The sequence below is a fragment of the Rousettus aegyptiacus genome, unplaced genomic scaffold (genome assembly GCF_014176215.1).
Source record: "Rousettus aegyptiacus isolate mRouAeg1 unplaced genomic scaffold, mRouAeg1.p scaffold_m13_p_11, whole genome shotgun sequence".
NCBI lineage: Eukaryota > Metazoa > Chordata > Mammalia > Chiroptera > Pteropodidae > Rousettus > Rousettus aegyptiacus.
In genome coordinates, this window is record NW_023416286.1 from 89116286 (window position 1) to 89129547 (window position 13262).

The window sequence follows — 13262 nt, forward strand, 5'->3', positions numbered from 1 at the left end:
AAAGGCCTCCTGTCTCCTTGCCCCCTTCCCGTGTTTCCTGAGAACCCCCAACCCTGCATCCCTGCCCGGTATGAATGTGTCTCATATTCATCATCCTCCCTCAAAACAAGAGCCCTCTTTGGAGGCTGAGGGTGTGACCAGAAGCAGTTGCTGTTCAGGGAACAGGGCCCTGGCCAGCAATGATCATTCCGCTGCTATAAGAACCACGACTGTTGAAAAATTAACCTCCGCAAGGTCTTCTGAGCTAGATGAAAGAGGGTGTCTGGCGTCTCTTTCACTACTGAACCAAGGAGGAGTTCCGTCTTCTCTTCGGAACTGACTCCTTCTGGCTTTGGGCTTGGCATAAACTCGAGCAAAATGCAGTTTACTGAACCGTCATCTCCTTACGAAGAAAGTAGATGGAAATCTAGTCTCTCTGTGCAGCTCCGGCATGTGCAGTTCACACCAGTGATTCTCGCCATCCGCTCATTCTGTCCCTGAGCCATTCGGATGGAAACACTCTGCTGTCACCTACAGGTCTCCTTGCACCCACGATCCCAGCCAGCGGCGAGGGGACAGGACGCGGGGTGGAAAGCACTAGCCCACACGGTCTCCCATATATTCAAAAATAAATGCCGGCCCCATAGGAGAGAGTTTCCCTGTGGTTTCTGATCAATAGCAAAAGGCTTAGGCAGAAAAAAAAAAAGAGTTCGACTATTGTTCCTGACACCCCCCAGCCCACTCCGAGGTAAGTGCCGGGCTCTGTGCCCTGGCTCTCTGAGGTGTGTGTGCACCTGCCACTCCTCGTCATGAAGTGGTAACTCTGTGCCGGGCTTCTGCTTGTAGATCGTCTCCAGCAATCCGCAAGAACAATCGCCTCATTCCCCTTTTCATGATGAGAATCTGAGATTTGTCAAAGAAATCATTTAGCTTGAGGGTGTCAACACTAAAATCCGAACCAGGCCTGTCAATCTCCAGATGCTACACTACAGAGAGACCCGAAAATAAGATTTACTCGGAGTTACAAAGTTTACATCTGGAATTGGAACACATGTCTGGCTGTGACCCATTATCTAAGGACATCAGCAACGTATAGGATTCAGGTGTTGTTTTGGGCATCTTCATTGGGCGGCTGTCTGTGGGGTACCTAGATGGATGTCAGGGTCTGGGCCAGTGGAAGGGGTGGGCTTTTGGGGATGTGTTTCTGGGAAATGGGCAGCCAGCCCCTCTCTGGCCATCTGTATCTTCCCCAACTCATGGCAGCCTGGGTTTCTGGAAAGGTCGGCCTCACGCCCGCTGCCCCTGCTGCCATGCCTACACTGGCTGGGGGAAAGAGTGGCTTCATATCAGAGCATGAGTCCCAGACCTGAGACTTGAAGAGTCATCACAATTGCTGGGTTCCCACGCGGCCCTCTCGACAGACTTCTTTCCGACCCGGCGGTCTTAGGAAGTGGAGCACCCCGCAGTGCGCGCTGGGCTTCCAGGTGACTCCATCTTAGTCCTGTGGGCCCGTCCCATGCAGGCCCCATCCATCGCAAAGACCTTCCCTCCATCAAGAAGAGTTCACAGCAACTTTAAGCCTATGTCTGAAGACCTGGCACGGGAAGGGCCCAGAGGTCCCCTGGCTCCCCCAGGCCTCTCCCGTAGAAGCTGGAGTTTTTTTTTTCTTGTACTCAGGGAAATTGGAGCTTCGCCATGTGTGAAAGGCCTGTGGCCCCTGCAATCTCCCACTTGGCTCATACGTGTCCAGCCGTCGCCTCTCGGGGCCTTGCCTCAGTGACTGGAACCACCCAGACCCACCGTTTCCTGTACGACACCGGACGCTGTCCCTGGACAAGCCGGCAGCTCTCGTCAGACGGGTCCTGGCTAATCCCTCATTCCCAGCCTGATGAAATGTTCTCCCCAAGGCCAGCCCACTCCCACCCCTCGGGGCGTGAGTCGCTGCCCAAGGTGCCCATCCTGGCCTCCGAGTTTCCCCGGTTTTCCACGGTTTCCACCTGAACAGACTTTGGGGCCCCAAACACCTCCTGTGTTGCCTTTCCCCTCACTTCCATTAAGATCACAAAGAGAAATGATTTCTCCCATCTTCGGGCAGCCTGTCAGAAAATCAACTAGCCCATTATTAACCAGAGCCGTTCACAATGGCCCTACAGTAGCTAGGTCACTTCGGCCGTTCTACCTGGTCACTCTGATTAAACACTGAATGAGGAGGCTCTCATCCAGGTATTTTGGGGGTATATTTGGGAAAATCCCAAACAATGGCCAGTTCCTGAATGGTTCTATCTCACTGACCGGCTCCACACACACCCGGGGAGAGGCCCAGCCGAGAAGCAGGCCAGAGCGAAGGTCCGGCACAGTCTCCTCGAGCCACAGGACCCGGTACCCAGGGCGACCATGCAGAAGTAACGGGAGGACCTCCCCCGGCTTCTGCAGAATGCGCAGAGAGCAGCAGCAGCAGTAACAGTGCAGCTTTGGACTCTAAAGAAAACACGAACTGTGGAAATGACATTATTTCTGTAGCAATCTCATCCTCTGCTAGAATAAGAACTAGCACAGCATCACACACCACCAGAAAGTAGATTTTTCCACCTCTGTAAGCCTCAAAGACAGGAACCTGATTGCTTACAAGGCTCACTTGGGCTGCCTCGCTGATACGTGATGGCCCTGGATTCTAATAGGCTCCTTCCCCAGTCGAAGGCTGCTTCCCACGCAGCCAGCCTAATGACTGATACTAAGAGTACTGTTACTATATCACTTTGTTAATTGCTCAATATAAATTAATCAGATGATAGTCAGAAATTTCTCTCTTTTTTTTCCCACCCCCAAAGGCTCTTGTCAGAGCAGACTTAAAAGAAACAGAGTCTCTCTTAACGAGAGCGATAACAATATTCTGTTTTTATGTACTGCCCTGCACCTACGAACTCAAACGCTGACTGTGCCTGCACAGGCAAAGGCAATACGGGGCTGCACGACTGCCTGTAAATATAATTGCTATAGAGATTTAACCTGGTTCAACCAGGTCGGAGGAATATTTTTCCACACATAGCAATTTAAATTCGGAATTATGTTCATAATGACCTTAGCTCTCAATGCTTTGCTTGTTCCACTATATCTCAGCATTCCAGGATGATGATGCTGAAAAAAAACCATAACGCTTCCTTGTAAAAGTCCTTCTGTGCCAGCTGAAATCATATCACCGGGAGAGTTTCTTCTCCCAAACAGGTTGCCAAAAGGAACGGTCCTGAGTCAGGGATCGTTTTCCAGATCTGGGCAATGTTTGGGACCGGACTGAAGAATGAGCCGAGGGGTGGTCTTTCATTCAATGTGACATGAAAGAGACCAAACAAGGGCCAACAACAACAACAACAACAACAACAACAACAATCACTTCCCTTGAGTTCATGTGACCCTCAAATTATATAATGTCTCAAAGGGATTTTAGTCTCCTGGACGTAAAACAAGGGGGAAAAGCCTGGGGTGAAGAATCGAAAGACCTTGGTTCAAGTCTCACCTCTGTCACTTGTTAGCTGTGCAACACTGTCGGGTTGCTTCGCCATGCTGAGCCTTAGCTGGTCACATGTAAATAGCAATAGTTTCCATTCATGTTCACGCCGTCACACATGTCAAATCGTGCTCATGGAGCCCTTAGCTGAGTTCGTGGAAACATCAGAAGCAACCCATAAATGATCACTCTTTTGTTTGTGAGGATGATGGCATCAATATTTTTATTACAGATTAGTCGAGGAAGGGTAAGACGCTAATCCTTGACTGCCGACTCAGAGATGAGGAGATGAAAACTAAGGAACTAGACCAATGAGCTATGACAGGTTCAGTACCCTGGACAGCGGCCTTCGCAGGCAGAGGGGACGGTCCAGAGACTGACTAAACAGGAGGATCTCCAAATTTCTCCCGCCCTTCAGGTTTTGCCTAAACCCTGAATTTTCAGCACCATTCCAGGGACAGGACTGAGCTGTTTCCACCCCACGTTACTTAAGTGTCCACTCCCATCTTTCAGTGCCTCCTCTAAACGGTACTAACGCCACCATGAACAGAGGGGAGGCCCTGGCGGGCAGAGGAACAGACATCGGCGGGCAGTGGGGAAGCAGCATCCCAAGGGGTGGGTGGACCTGACGCCCCAGAGAGAAGCACTGCAGCTTCTGACCAGCTTCTAGTGGCCCCACCGCAGACAGCTGCAGGCAGGAAGGCGGAGGTGCGACCCGCCCCCATCTGGCTGTGGATCAATGATAATATCCTGGCTGTTGACCTTTCTCCCACCCATATGCTCTCACTTTGGCCAATTTAGAGAAAAGAAACAGAGAAAAAAAATAGGCAGGATATATGTGAGGGAAATCCAGCTTCCATATCATTAAGTACTCTGCTCTAGCACTCATGTTATTGTTAACATATGGCATTTATTATTAGGGCTGCACTAGGACCAACCGGTAAAGGTACAATAAATGTCACTCAGACATACCAAAAGAGGGGATTACAATAGAATGTTTGACTACTCTGATAAAGATGGCACAGGTGCGTGGGAGTCTAAAGACGGGGCGGTCAAAAATGTCAAGGAAGATGTCCCTTAAAAGTGATGTCTCAGCCAGCACCGGAATGACAAGAGACAGCAAGAGAAGCTGGAGGAGGAGAGCGTGTTAGGAAGATAGAACGTATACACGAAGGACCAATAAAGTTCTCTTTGGAAGAAGAGCTAAGAGAATTTCATTACTCAAAGATAGAGACATAAGTCTGAAGAAAGAAGAAAGACCACATGATGTAGAAACTTGTGAAGCAGAAGCAAATCGTTGTCTTCTGAGGCTGAGGAAGACAAATCAGCATGCGGTTCCCACGCACCAGTCAAAAGAGCCTACGTTTTGCAGTGGTAACAGTCTGAAACCTCAGTAGCTCAGTACGCAAACGTTTGCTTCACACCTCTACAAAATGCCCCACTCGGAGTCACATGCATGAGGTGAGTTGGGGAGGGGCTGCCTCATCGTGATCCCTTCAGGGACTCAGGCTGCTCATCGTTCCACCTCCAAACATTCTTCAGAGTGACTTAGGTAAGGAGAACGGAATACAGCCAGTCAGACCAGTCTAAAAGTGAGGTTCATGTGTCTTTGGCCAAAGCAAATCATGCAGCCACATTTAAATTCAAGAGGGATGGAAGGGGCACCCTGTGACAGACTGAAAGAGAAAAGAAATGAAATACATGGTGAACTGCACTAATGACATCTGTGTCCCCTGCCTCCTTCCTCGTGGTTAATCATAAACCAATGTTTCCTTACACTGGGCTTAGCAAATGGCGAGTGTCAAAATGCTCTCAGAAATTCACTTGAGCCCCACCAATATGATTCCCCAAAGTGAATGACACAGGCCAACCAAGCCAGCTGATGGGAGGATTGAAGTATTTTCCAAACAGTTCAAGGAAACTCATAGAACATCGACTCCAATGGGCTGGTTTGGCTGTGATGGGGCTTATCGGCTCAGGAGGACCAATGAAGATAATGGACTTCACGCTTCACGAGTCAGTGGCTAGCGAAGTACTTTCTGAGTCCTTTTCACTTCTTCAATCGCAGAGCCTCTCTGTGGGGAGTAGGTCCGAAGACCACGGAGGGAGAGCATGCAGTAACTGAGCACACACTATACTAGAGAATGGGCCACCTTCTTTTGAGCAGCAAACTTCATTCTCATCATTCTAACAATTATTATTCTGAACTATTAAAAGCCTGCTACAGTGATGACTAACTTAAAAAAAAAAAAAAAGGAACCCCAAAGATGGCATGGTTGCTAAGTACATAGATGAGTGGGCATTTGAAATGTTAGAAAGATAAATAAATGTTCTAAGATGGTTTTCCCAGAAATCTGTCAGGCTGTGACAAACACAAAACCTCCTCCCCACTTTGTCTCTAGCAAAGATTTCAGATGGCAAATCCAAGTACCAGCCCAGCAAGCCTTCCTGGCTCAAACCGAAATCCAGAATTCTAGACCTGAACACTTCACTGAGGTTTCTGTTTACCGGAGGGCCCTGAAATTCAGGGTGTTGCTCAGAAAAATAAAATGTGCTCACCCTGATGCCGGCACCCCGAGCCTCATGGGTGGCTTAGAGCATTCTTCATGCTGTCTCCTCGGAGTCATTCAGCCTTGGGTGTTTCTGAAGTCTTGGGAAAAGAGATAAAAATTCTCCCTCCTCTTGCCTATTTTCACCGTAAGTTCTAAGCTAAATACGTGGGGTCCTTGCCTAGACACTGAATTCTGTGTGCACCTGTATATCACTCATTTGCTGCATTTCCTCCCCATTTTTTTCCTTTCTCTCGTCCTTTCTTTTTATTATTTGTTTTCCTCCTCCCCTTTATTCGAGAGAGGCTGCCAGGCCCTTTGAGAGCATGAAGATGAAAATGAATCTAACTTGAGTACAGAGGCTACTCTTTCTGGAATATTTAAATGAGATAAATGGCACCAGTCGAAACACCAGTTCCCTGACATATCCGAGTGCCAAGAGCCATGTAGAGCTGTCGCTCAGAAGAGTGACTTGCCAGCCGCCATCCTGACACCCACCCTCAGCACCTTCTCAGGAATGTGTATTTCCTGCAGGAGGTGAGAAGGCTGCCCCATCCACACTGCTTGGGGTCACAGTCAAAGGAGGAGCAGGTGTTCCCTTAGAATCAGCCAGCACACATGCCGACCCAAGGAGGCAGGTGATGAATCAAGACTGTAGCAGCGTCTTCCACAAAAGGGATATGGTTTTGTAGTCATTGCCAATGCCCCTGAGAGCCAGCAAAGCTGCCGAGGGTGCCTGATCCCTCTGAAATGGGCTATTGTATTCAAGCAGTCATCATTCATTTTTAAAACCCGGATTCCTTCAGGTAATCAGTAACCTTGAAGAGAACTGGACTCGAAAGCGCAGGTCCACTGACAGTCCGACGGTCCTCCGGGAGCCCGGAAAAGTTGGGGGGTGGGGGGGTAAAATGCACACGTCGGGGGCCACCACACTCCGCCCCCCTCTGGCGTCCTTCACTCTCTCCTTCTGTTTTCCCCTTGAATGTTTCGCAAAGTTTAGACAGCTTCAGATTATCACGCAAACGCGGTGACTCAGACTCGGGGAAACTGTTCCTATAATGGAGTTCTCAATTTATTGGTCAATTTCACCTTGATTTTGCGTGGCTGCTAGCTTCGCCAGCCCTTCGGCATGGATTACATACTCCTAAAGCGTGGAACATTGTCAAATATTTTAAATATCACAGATGATTTTATGCGGCTCATAATCTCCTTCGGAAAAGATAAATAAAAATAATTTTTCCGAAAGGCAACACTGTTCTCTGTACTTGTCTTTTCATAAACAGCTAAAATCTGCCACCTTCTGGATTCTCCGGGCTGGCCAGGACATAAGCTACCTGTATTTTCCTTGTCGCCAACCTCCCCCCTCACCCCTGCCCTGCTCAGATAGTCTTCAGCTACGTAGTGACACTGCCATCTAGTGGGCGTTTCCATAGATCACTCACTTAGCAGAACCGTAGAAAAAGAACATGGTTGGTTGGTTTGTTGTTTTTTTTAGGGGGAAGCAAATATTCATTTAGAGTAATTTACGCAAACTATAATTACTAGAAGAAAAACAAACCGTATACGGAGTATTGGTATTTGGACCTAAAGTCAGAATTTATCAAATACTTGCAAAATGAAAATAAAAGGAGATGAATGTTCTAATTAATAAATACAGCTTCACGGGAAAAATGCATCTTTGCTTCAAATGGTAATACGACGTGAGCAATGCCCACACGAGAACCGCAGCGACTCTACTTGTCTTCTATGGGAACTTGAAAGAAGACGCGAGAAATCGTGCTGTTTCTCGGTCTTTTTTACCTCCTTCGTGTGAGGAACGCACTGGTTGCCTAATAATCGGCCCTGAGACCGCTACAGAGCTGAGATCGACCCTTTTGCATGTTTAACAATTTCTAGGTGCTGCACTTGAGACTCTTCCGGGAAGTCCCTGCTTGCCCAAGGAGAGCCCACCTTGCCGAGCGCGGGAGCCCGAGCCCCACAGCGCGCTTGCCGCCGGCTCGTCGCCGGGACCGGCCGCCGTGAGAGCGGAGCTGGGCTCCGACGGGCCCCGCGTGTGAAGCTTCAGGGATAGCATCGCATTGCCCTCTCCTCGCATGTGTTTTGAAACCTCCCCGGAGTTCTCCTTCGGGAAGATGAAAGGGGTTGGGAGGGATGTGTTCGCCCCGATGTCAGAAACAGTCGCTGTGGCTGTGAGCTCCATTTGGGGGGCTGTCAAGAATCTGACAAACTATCTCAGCTGCTGCGAATCCGCTTTGCGCTGAAGCACAGAGAAGTATACGCTTTAGAATTGCAACGTGGCACTGAATTTAGTTTCGGAAAAATCAGAGTCGGTTCAAAGCTTCCACGACTGAGGGGAACAGGAACCACATCCCCCCCACCCCGCCCCATCCTTCTCCACTGCTTCCTTCCCAACTGTTCAAGGCATCTGTCGCTGCTCTACGCGATGGCCTGAGGGCCTTGTTCTTCCTGGGATCATTTGACACTGGCCAACCGGCCTCTCGTGGATGTGCAAGCAACTTCTTCAGGTCACTGGTCAGCTGGTCAGCCCCTAGGGGGCCCCAGAGAAGTCTTCCCCTGGGTCTAAGGATCTCACCAATCCTTGTTTATTGCTTATTTGTTGTTTATTTGGGGGAGAGGAGAATGGGAAAGGATTGGGCTTGAGCCTAGAAGATAAGTCGATCTGATCATCCCAGGTAAAGAAACGCTGCATCTGACGCCAGCCTCCAACCTCACAGTGTTTTAAACTCTGGCAACGCAGGCGGCCGAAGCCCAGCCTGGCCCCACTCCGAGCTGCCTGGGAACCAGAGCAAAGGATTTCGGTAATGCTCCTGGCCGGGCTATTATTAGCAAGGCCGTCTCCAGGCAGATATTGATCACAGAGAAAGTACTGTGCGTGTTAGTTCCTCCCCGCCCTTTCTGCCTCCCCACTGCAGATGACCTGCCCCAAAGCCATCTCGGGTCAGCCTCGAAGGGGCACAAAAGTGCCAGCAGATGGGTGGGAGGATGAAGAAGGGGACTCTGGGTAGGACGAGTGGGCCCGGGGCTTGGTAACACATCAACTGCACCGAGATGAATCGATGAGGGTTAGGTTTTTAACTTCTACCTGCCCACGTCCTGCCTGAGGTGGCTCTAGTTTTCTAGTCTCTGGGGCCATAAACAGGGTCCTTACAAATTTGCACATAATAATAAGTTAAATAAATAACTACACAAATCAATAGATGTGCTAGACAGTAAAACCGAGCTCAGAAGGTTATTTCAGCTTGTTAAATCGTAGATGCTACTTTATCTCGTTTTGGCTATTGGATAAATTAGTTATTGAGGACGCACGCTGGAGGCGTGAGTATGCCTTGTGGACAAGATACCCCCACAGCGCCAGGCACGCAGTGGGCTGGGCTGGTGGCAAGGAGCTGGGGGCTTAGAAAGTGCTGGAAGGTAGCATGATGCTGAGGGTTATCCATTCTTCCACACTGAGCTGTGTGCTAAACACCAAGGACTCCCCAAACTTCCTGGGGTCACAGGGCTCTCAGGCGAGGAGACTTGGCACTCACGTCACCAGCTGCGGAGCGGCGTGGCAAGTGGAAGGAACGCAGACTATGTGAATAAAAAGGGTGGAGTGATTTTTTTTTTTTTCATTTTTCGGGGAAGGGCCAGGGAAACTATCACAGAGGCGGTAACGTCGGTAGGAGACGAGATGGAGTACGGGGCGAGGGGGTGCGGGGTGACTGCGATCCAGGGCAAAGGCTTGAGTGGAGGTCAGGAGGCTGGGGCGGCCGCGCAGGCGCAGAGCTGAGCGGAAGGCGGCTCGAGTCCACGCGCCGGGTGTCCGGCCCGCAGAAGCCGCGTGGTCCACACCCGCCCGCAGCATGGCGGTGGGGAGCTGGCAGAATTCCCTAAGCGAAGAAGTATTTTAGAGATGAACTTTGGCAGTAGTGAGGAGAAGGCGCTGGAGGGAGGAGGAAGGAGGCCAGAGACAGGCTGAGCAGGTGAGAGGCCGCGCTGGTCCAGGTGAGGGATGGCGAGGTCCTTGAATGTGGACAGAGGAGGAGAGAGCGCAGAGCAAGAGGGCGATTTGGGAGAAGGACGTGAAGCACGTTGAAACAGTCTACCGGAGATGCAGGGAAAAGGTGAGATGACCCAGGCCGACCCGTAAAACTGGGGTGGGGGATGAGGCCGCACCTGTAAAGGGGAAGCATACGGGGTTCAGCGCATAATCAAGGTGGGTTCAGATGGGTCGAGGTTGTGGGGCCTGTGGGACCTCCAGTGGGCTGCGGGGTGTGGGGGCTGTCTCCCAGGGCACAGGGCAGGACAGAGGAGGAAGGAAAGAGGATCTGGTGTGGGAAATGGGGAGGTCCCGACCCGCAGACTGTAGACAAGTAGCCAGGGAAAGTGGAATGGCTGGAGAAGATTGCCTGAGTCGGGGGACCTAATCATGAGATGGCAGAATAAGCCTCCTAAGGACAAGGACTTTAAGGAAAGGCGGACTCCCACAACCACGCACACCGCCCAGAATGCTCGTCCTCCAGATTCCAGAAGTCCCTGCTCCACTGACCTCCTCCCCGGCTCCCAGGATGACAGAGACGCAATGAGTGTCCCGGATTTGATGCCACCGGCCCATCCCAGTGTCCCTCTGGGCACGCTTTCGCGGCGGCCTCCCCTGGTTCCACCGCCACCTGCTCTCTCTCTCTCTTCTCTCTCCTTCTCTCTCCCAGACACGCTGAATCTGTGGAGCGAGACAGGAAGCAGCAGAGACCTCCAAAAGCATCTCTGCCGCCTTGTACCTAAGGCCGCGGTTCTAACTGGCACGTCCACACTGAACAGCTGGCCCAGGAGCCTGCCGCCAGGTACAGAGACTGGGACCATGCTTCGGCTGTCTCAGACGTCCTGACGAGTGCCAGAGAATCGTGGCATTTCCAGCCCTATTTTAGGGATGAGAGAACCAATGCTTCATACTGAGAAACTTGTCCCAGGTCACAGTTCGGCGATCTGACTGCAGAGCCCATCCTGAAGCCCTTTCTTGCGGATAACTCTCACTCGCCAGGCATCTGTTCCGTGCCGGGTAGAGGTCTACACACTGGGTGTTGAGAAGAGAATGAGGCGGAGGGATGCCCCTCCCTCCTGGAGCTCACGCTCCAGGCAGGGTGGCCAGACAGCAAGCACAGGTCAGCACCATCTTCTCCGGCAGCGGTAAGACCACGCATGCCCCCAGAGCCTCGCCGTACACAACCAGATACCCTCCAACACTGAGCTTCAGAAACACTTGATCAGGACGCAAAACTTGGGTGGCGCCAAAGGGGGAGGGGGTGGAGAGTTGGGAGAGAGGGGGCAAAGCTCCTCCAGCTCCCACCAGGATGTCTACCCCGTTAGCCTGAGAATGACTCAACGGTGCTGCTCCGGGGCCAGGAGGAGGATGGCTGGATGCCCCAACACCCACACTCAGCACACAGCTCTCCCTGCTCTCCCCTCCTCGCTTCCGGGGTAGAGGCTTGATGGCAAGGAATCTTTTCTGTATTCTGCCCAGCGCCCGTCACGCGGTATTGGAACAGCGATGACTAGTAACATAACCTGCAGCCCTGTAGCTAAAGGTCACCTCTGTTGCTCTTATGTTCTGGTTGCCTTTTGGCGCGAAGGAGCCAGCGGTCAGGCGAGCCTCCTGGTCTGGTGATGTTTCGTTAGCGAAATGGAAATACAGATCATTTAAACACGCAGCGAATGTCTCCCTCCGCCCGTGATTATGCAAATGGTAGCAGACCATGGCGGCAGAGCTGGGGTAACAGCTTCCTAGAGAATACTGAGTGCACAGTCCTGCAAGTTACATTTATGGGTTTCCACAGGAGCGTGGGTTTTGATTAATTATTTCGCTCAAGAGACTAACACACAGGTAAGACTTTATTGCAGTAAAAATTAGGAACTCTCCAAGGTACCTGAGCTCTCTGGGCCTCTGTGTGCCCAGGAGAAGACCCAGGGGATGCTGTAAATAAAATTAGTAATTGAAGTCCATTTGAATAAAAGCTGGAGAGACATGTTTGCTCTCGTTTGCGGTGGTGGTGCGGGAGGTGACAATCATTAGCCATCCTTCACGTGGTCTGGGAAAACTAAAATTCCAGCACGTATAGAATAATCAGGTTCTCCCAGAAGGACGATGCCTTGTTACGATCTTTTGGGCCCAGGGTACAATGTTAGGTCTTAATGGACGTTCAGGAGCCAGTATCGAGGTTAGAATTATTACTGTCTTCCCAATGTTGTTTATGCATTTTTAAAAATATACTAACAACAAAAATCATTCCAAGGAGATAGCAGATTGTTTTAAAGAGAGTTTGGCCAAATCGTTTTCATATGAGTATGGATGGGCATGTATGTATATATTCAACCTCAAGATTCTTCACTGATATGAGGACATGGTTCCACAGTGTAGTGGTTATACACAGAAGGTCCTGGGTTCATGCCCCAGTGGAGCCACGGTCCACGGTCTACGGCCATGCCACCCTGAACAAGCCCAATGTCTGACCTCAGAAGCTAAGCAGGGTCGGGCCTGGTTAGTACTTGGATGGGAAACCGCCTAGGAAGACCAGGTGCTGTAGGCATAAATAATAAATAAGAAGAAGAAGAAGGAGAAGAAGAAGAAGGAGAAGAAGGAGAAGAAGATTCTTCACTGATATGGGAAAATGACATCTAATTCATTCCCTTATAAAACAGTCTAGAAAAGCATACTGAGTCAATCCCTCATTCAAAACATTTAACAGCCAGCCAGGCATGAGGCATTCAGAGTGAACCATGGCCTTACGATGCCCTTGTCACGGGCCTAAGTCTCCTGTCAGTCACTCCCGACTACTCTGCAAACAAGGGCATCATTCATTTAATAACGGACTCTCACCGAGTGCGTTCTGCAGATGTACTAAGTATTGGTAATTCATAGACTAAAAAGATGTGGCCCCTGACCTCAAGGCGCTCAGAATCTAGTAAAGACGATGAAACACACACAAAAACAAAACGCACAATGGAGAGCACAGGTGCCCTAAGAGGGGCACGCACAGAGCTGTGGGAGTCAAGACGAGGGAACACTACTTACAGCTGGAGGAAACGGGAACTCCTCCTACAAGAGGTTATATTTTAAATGAGGCTTGACCAGTAGATGGGATTTAGACTTGGTGGACCAAATGTTTGTCCCCCCAAAATTTAGCCACTGACACCCTAACCCCTACTGTGATGGTATTTGAATGTGCGCCCTTTGTTAG

General features: G+C 50.4%; 1 pseudogene; it reads left to right on the forward strand.

Annotated features, from left to right (window-relative positions):
* The first annotated feature begins 12495 nt into the window (after window positions 1–12495).
* LOC118609749 lies at window positions 12496–12611 on the forward strand (annotated as a pseudogene).
* Window positions 12612–13262: the final 651 nt, after the last annotated feature.